Raw genomic sequence first — 7135 nt, forward strand, 5'->3', positions numbered from 1 at the left:
AAGTCCCCTTATATAACCCAGTAGGGCACCCTTCTTCCTGTCTGATGAGTTACCTGTCTAAGAAACTACCATTGTTGAACCTTATGGGGCATCATGCCATCCCTGAATTGTACCTAAACTGACAGCTTCTTGCTTAACAATTCCCTTTTTTGTATGTTTCCATTGTTAATACAAATCCCATTGCTTCCTTCTTCCTTTATACAGTGTTGGACATTTGTGTTGATTGAATTGTGCTCTGATGTCTTTTTTACATTTGTTACGTCTAAGGATAAAGTGTTGGATACTCATTTCTGCTTTCATTATCAAGGAATCATTCGATATCATAGGTCGAGAATTTAAAGGAACTTCATAAGTCACCTAATCCAATGCTCTCCTTTTACAAATGAGAGAGTAAGTGACTGGTCTTTGGGTTTTATTGGAAGCAATTGTAAGAGTTGGGATTTGATTCAAACATCTGTGACCCCAAATCAAATGATCTGTTCACTGCTTTATATCTGTCCTATTTATACAGATTATATTAGGAACACATGGTTTAATTAAAGTAATTTCTTCAAATAGATTTGTTTCTCATTAGGATGTGTGGCAGGTTGGTATAGTATATAGAAAGCTGGACCCAGAGCCAGGAAAACACAAAAGTCCTGCCTGCGATGGTTACTGACCATGTGACCTTGAACATGTCACTTAATCTCTAAGTACCTTAGATAATCTCTAAGACTATAAGTTATATGGAATGTGCCAGCCTGCTCTGGTGGAAGAAGAAAAGACATTTTTACTTTTGTTTTTGCAGCCCAAGTGCCCAGTGAGAAGCCTTGGGAACAACAACAAACAACAACACAAAAACAACAGCAGCACCTGACATTTATAGCTTTCAGATTTCCAAAGCATTTTACACACATCATTCATAATTAATAAATTCATTTGATCCTAATATCCTGGTGAGGTTGGTGTAATTATTTTCCCTATTTGATAGAAGGGGAAATAGAAAAAAGGTTAAATAACTTGTTCAGCGTCACACAGCTAAGTGTCTAAGGCATGATTTGAAGTCAGATCTTTCCAAGTCTTGAGTCCTCTCTACTATGCTACCTAGGCAAGTGAATAAATGCTCATTATATTTACACATTTGAAATCTAATAAAATAGACCCCAACCTTCTGTGTGAGGAAGTAGAAATGGAAGTAAAGGACAGAAGGGTATGAAGACAAACTGAGTCAGACCAAGTCTGCATGGAGGAGATATATGCCAATGGCAACACAATTCTAAGGGCATCAAACAATCAATCCTCAAGTATCCTGAAAGACAGGAGAATATAAACTTGTTTGAGAAAAACAAACAAAATATGAGTTTGATTATCACTCAAAAGAAAAAAAAAGCTGTGAACAAGAAATATGCATTTTCTGAGAGAGTCAAGTGTGGCTTTGTATTATATAGTTGTACTTATGTGTTAAAAGGCAAGGTTCTATGTGAAGGGAGTAATTAAAATGGGACAATGTAAACCAAAATCAAGAGAATCAGAAAAATAATTTTTAAATGATAATGGACTGAATCTAAGAAAAAATAGGGATAAGGGTTAGATCTGCAAGTTCATCATTATAGGAAACTCCTAAACATACAATTGCAAACTAATCTTACAATACAAATAGGCACATTTTTATAAAGCTGACCAGTGGTGCCAAATTCAAACAGAAATGGGCACCACTAAACCATACATAAAGAACACCACAGGCTGCATATTAACATACAAAACAACATATTAACTATATATGTTTTAATGTGTTTTTTATTTATTTGGTTAAATATTTTCCAATTACCTTTTAATCTGTTTCTGGCTGCATTGAGGAGTGTTGCAGCTGCAATGGGCAAACATGCATTTCTGGACTGTCACATTGTGAAGAAATCAACTAGTATTTATCAGAGAAATTATTTGAGGTCTTCCTGCCTCTCTATCCAATGCACTACATTAACTTTTAAGGGATAATTTAATAGATGTAGAAGATTTCAGAAAATTAACTATATAACTATAGACAGGAGAAATCATTTCTAGGTAACATTTAGCATGACAAAATATCTGGTTTTTTAGTCCTCTACAGGCTGAAAATGAGACAAAGTCATCATAGAGTACAAAGAAGGAAAAAAAAAGTTTAGTCCTAGAATAAGACCATTATGTCCAGAGCAAGGTAGGTGATTGTCTTAGTCTGTCCTATGATTGGAATATCAACTTTGCCTGCAGTCATCCTACTTAAAGCAGACATTGAAAAAATTAGAGTGTACTCAAGAGAAGACACCAAGAAAATAGAAACCATACCACATGGGCGTCAACTGGAGAAAATGGAAATAATTAGCCTCAAGAAGAGATGTAGGGATTAGAGAGCATTCTTAAAGTATTCAAAGAGCTTTCATACAGAGGAAACATTTATCTTGTACTCCTTAGCCCCAGGACGTAGGGCTACAGTAGAAGCAACTAACAAACAATAGAAAGGTAAAGATTTGGGCTACACAAAAGCAATAAACTTTTGAAAATATCTTCTTTTTCAGTACCTTATATGGATGGCACCAAATAACATAAAGCTGACACAAAAACTTAAAATGTCAAGTAAATCTTGTTCTGAATCTAATAGGACCTTGAACTTTTTTTTTAACATTGAAAACTGCTATACTGTTATCTCCATGAAGGGAGGATGGTGTCTTCTTTAAATTTCATATCTCCCTTGTATCCTAGAACAGTACTCATTTAATAGGCATTTGTTCTTGTTGTTATTTGTCCTTCATTCTCAAAGAGGACCAACGACATCATGAGGGTGATGTCTTGACTTTCAAGTGAATTAGGTTGAAGTGAGGCAGGGCTGGGCAAAGTCATCAGCCCCACTCTCTCCTCCAGAGTCATCAAAGTACAGTGTATACAGAGTACAGTAATATAAGTCAAGATGACTGGTGAAGAAGGCCCAGAGACATTTACTGATACAATGTTAAAAGGCTTTGCTTTTTACTTTCAATATATGTTTATTAATCAGTAATATTTTGGGGTGTGATTCATTTTATCTCCTTTTAATTACTTAAGCCTTGAATTTGAAATACTATTTCAGTTCACAACAGTGTTACTTAAAAAGCTAAAGTTTATTATTTTCGTATTTTTTTTAAGCAATTGGGGTTAAGTAACTTGCTCAGGGTTACATGGCCAGTTATTTCTGGGTGTGGTGTTAAGTATCTGAGCCCAGATTCGATCCCAGCTCATCCAGACTCTGGCCACCCCAGTGTTTCTTTGTAATTTTGCCAGAAACACAGTACTAAATTATTTAACTTCAGTCATAATGCACCCATTTTACCAGGACCACTTATAAGTAAAATCCAAGCTCTTCTTATATTTTAGTTACTTCTACATTTGGAATTTGGTTCTGAAACTGGGTTCATAAAAGTAGTATCATAACTGAAATGATTGTTATTAATAATTTATTTTTGTGTGTCTTTCAATTTACTAATTTTAACCAAGTATCCATTAGGGCAAACATATTTGTTATATATGTATATGTACACATATACATTTGTGTGTGTCCGTATTCTTATGACCAAAGATGAGTTTACCCACCCTAACTTCTGTAATCCACCCACCTCTAAGACAGACCAATAACCAACCTCGTCATACATTATTGGGTATTCAATTGTGGATTACAGATTAATGAGAAGTCAAAGTTTTGGTCATTAGATTTACTTTGATTAATCTCTGTTGGGTCACTACGTGGGTTCAATTTATCCATTGTACCTCAATTATACAACAAAGAAGATAACATAGGGTGCATATATTTATGCCACAGTAATTTTTTGTGACCTTCCCTTAGCATTATTTAAGCAATGTTGCTGACTATAGGGGTTTTTTGTAATGCTGTAACAATTCACTTTTGACTTAGAACTCTCCAGGTGAAAGGAATTGATCTACTAATGGTGTAGGCCCCTAGTTCTATAGGATGACTAATAAAAGAATGAGAATGCTCTCCTAGTTATTAAAATGAAAACTTTCTTTTATTTTGACCTGCCTTAATTTCTGCATTTTGTATTGACTTCTTTGCCAGAGTCATATGTTCCTGTAGTCTTTCTACACTGAGTTTTGCAATTTCATGTATGTAGAGTTGTTTTTACCTTAATTGTCGCTGTATTTTATTTTGTCAGAGAGTAGGATGTTTGACTTCATGCACCAGATTTTCAGGCCTATTATGATGACATGATTGATCTCAGAGTATCTGATAGTAGTAACCTACTAAAATATTCTTAAGAATTCTATTTAGAGAACTATAGTAACCTTCCATTCAAATGTTCATTGTCAGTACATAACCTTGGCAGCATTTTTATGACTATTAGTATAACCTATAATAGGCAGGTGGCACACTCTTTTATAATAAAATATGAGGTCCCTTGCCTTCCCTCGGCATAGATGTGTGATACTTGTATGCCTTTTGAACATTTTAGTTTTCCAGAGAAGTCTAATTTGTCATTTTATTTTTTCCAGGTAATATGCCTAAAGTTAGGATTAGAAAATGATGATCTTATTATACTGTGTGAATTTCCAGTCTTCTCCATAGACATGAATGCTTGAGATAAAAAGTGGGAAGGAGAATAAATATTAAGTACCTACTACATTTCAGGCACTGTGCTAAGTGCTATACAAAGATAATCTCATTTGATCTCATGAACCATGCTTATGTATTCAATTATGCCCATATATTTCAGCTAAATGGCATGGTGAAGCGAATATAAGACTGGTCATCCAAAAGACCAAAATTTAAATACTGCCTCTGATATTTACTTATTGCCCTCATCTTCAGCATGAGAGGTATAGACTCAATGGCCCTTCATGTCTTTTTCAGCTGTAAATCTCTGGTTTCATATATATACATACACACACATACATATATACATATCTATATTGGTCTTTCTTTAAAAAGCAAAGTTTTAAAATTCGCTAATAATACTGAGCCATTTAAAGATATTCAAAGTCCATATCATCAAGTAAACATATACTTAAGTACAATTCAATGACTTTTTTTAAAGAGAGAGAGAAACATAGAGAGACACACAGAGAGAAAGAGAGACAGAGACAGAGACAGGCAGATGAAGAAAAAGAGACAGATACACAGAGGTAAACAATGACAGAGAGCCAGAGGCACAAAGAGGCAGAGACAGCAACACAGACACAGAAAGAGAAAAAGAGAGACAGAGATTTCACCTACTTTCTTTAATGTCAAAAGGGGCTTCCCCTCTACTCTGTCACCAGGGCAGGTGTGTAAACAAGTCTTCTGCCCTTGAAGTTAATGCTGCTACAGCTTTCTTGATAATTGAATCTTGCTGTTAATTTGGCCTTTCCATCCTCAAATAAAAAATCATTGACTGGCGGTGGACTGGTGTTAGACTGGAGAAGCATGTCAGCCCCTTTGCTTGCACCTGACCCAATAGGCTTCTCCATATAAAGAAAATATATCCCTGCTCTCCCTCCCAGCTTCTGAAGTCTTTCAATAGAGGTGTTATCTTTTTATATGTTTTAATCTCCCTTCATTTTTGAAATCCTTCTTTCCCTTCCACATTACTTAGCAAAGGCCAGAAAAGAGAAAGATTATAGTTATCCAAACTTTATAGCTGACAGTATGAAATACTATGATTTTCATTTCTCGAATCAGAAAAGATGTTTGATTAACTAGCTATGAAAGACCACTCCCACATGGTGAGTGTTTGCTGGTCATTTGCACTCAACAATAATGCTTACTCATTCAGTCCTGCCTTTAAATATGTAGAAACAATAAAGCAGTGAAGGGCTTTAGAGATCATTCTAATCCAAGTCTCAGATTTTACAAATGTGATAACTGAGGCCCACAAAAGTAAGCAATTTGTCCATGGCCACACAGCAATTTAGAGACAGAGCTTTGATTAAAAACTCTGTAGTTCCTTGATTTTTGCAATCCAGTTTTGATCTCTAAAATCTTTTCAAGTTCCAGAGGATATGATTCCACAAATATCTCCACCTTTATTAATATTATTAATTGCCTGCAATATTTCCAGGATAGAGTTTGATAGCAGCTCCTTTCTGACAAGGAATATTATTGCAAGATCGAGAATACCTATGCAATATATAAATAAAAATACATATAAGAAAAGCTTTAAGAAGTTCTCCAATAATATTATAGCATTTTTTTTTCCTAGAAGCTGGCCTGGCTAACTGTCTAGAAATAATAAAAAGCAACTTTTAAAAATAATAGTAACTAGAACTTCCATAGCCCTTTAAGGTACACAGTACTTTGCAAAATTTTTCTGATTTTTGTCCTTACAAGTCTGGAAGGTAAGTATTATTGTTGTCTACATTTTACACGTGGGGAAATATGAGGCAATCAGCAGTTAAATGACTTTCCCAGGATCACATAGTTAAAGTGTCTTAGGCAGAATTTGAACTCAGGTCTTCACTGTACCTAGCTGTTTTTCATAGATGGACATTGTGTAAAATATGTTCATTATATGTTGCTTTCTTCATCAAATTGATATTAGTTGTGAGATAAGTTAGAAGCTCACTAACCCTCACTGTGACATGAGTAGGAGGGGATAGCACGATGGGAAAGAGATGGTGCATGTCTGTGGGGTATATCAAAAGTGGTAGGAAATAAGGAAGAGGCAATATTCTCTTACATTTCATGAATTCATATAAATAGACCAGAAAATATTCCTCTACAGGATAGGGATTATAGATAGACAGACAGAAAGATAACTCAGCATGCCAATTTTTCCTACATACATGCCAGATTAGTTAATATAGCAGTGTAGTAAAAGTAATCAGACCCAGACCTCTCTACAACTACACCAACAAAAATCTAAGAAGAGAATCAGACCATGCTGTGATTGAGAAATCTAAGGAGAGAGCATCATGAGATATTTTTTTCTTTATTGTCTTGAGGTGGAAAAAGAAGTTAACCAAAAGCTACAGAGAGGACAAAATACTTGAACCTGAGACTAGGTTCAGGTCAAATTTATGGTTATGTACAAGGCCAAGAAGGACTGGATCTAGATAGCAGATCCAAATCAGGAATTGCCTGAGGCTTTGCAGTGGGGAAGAAATGAAAACAGAAGTAAATGTAAGCAGCATCTATTTGGCCCTTAAAGTGGAATAA

This window comes from Petaurus breviceps, unplaced genomic scaffold (assembly GCF_028583685.1).
Source record: "Petaurus breviceps papuanus isolate PSGF00001 unplaced genomic scaffold, PetGlider_PUasm1.0 225, whole genome shotgun sequence".
NCBI lineage: Eukaryota > Metazoa > Chordata > Mammalia > Diprotodontia > Petauridae > Petaurus > Petaurus breviceps.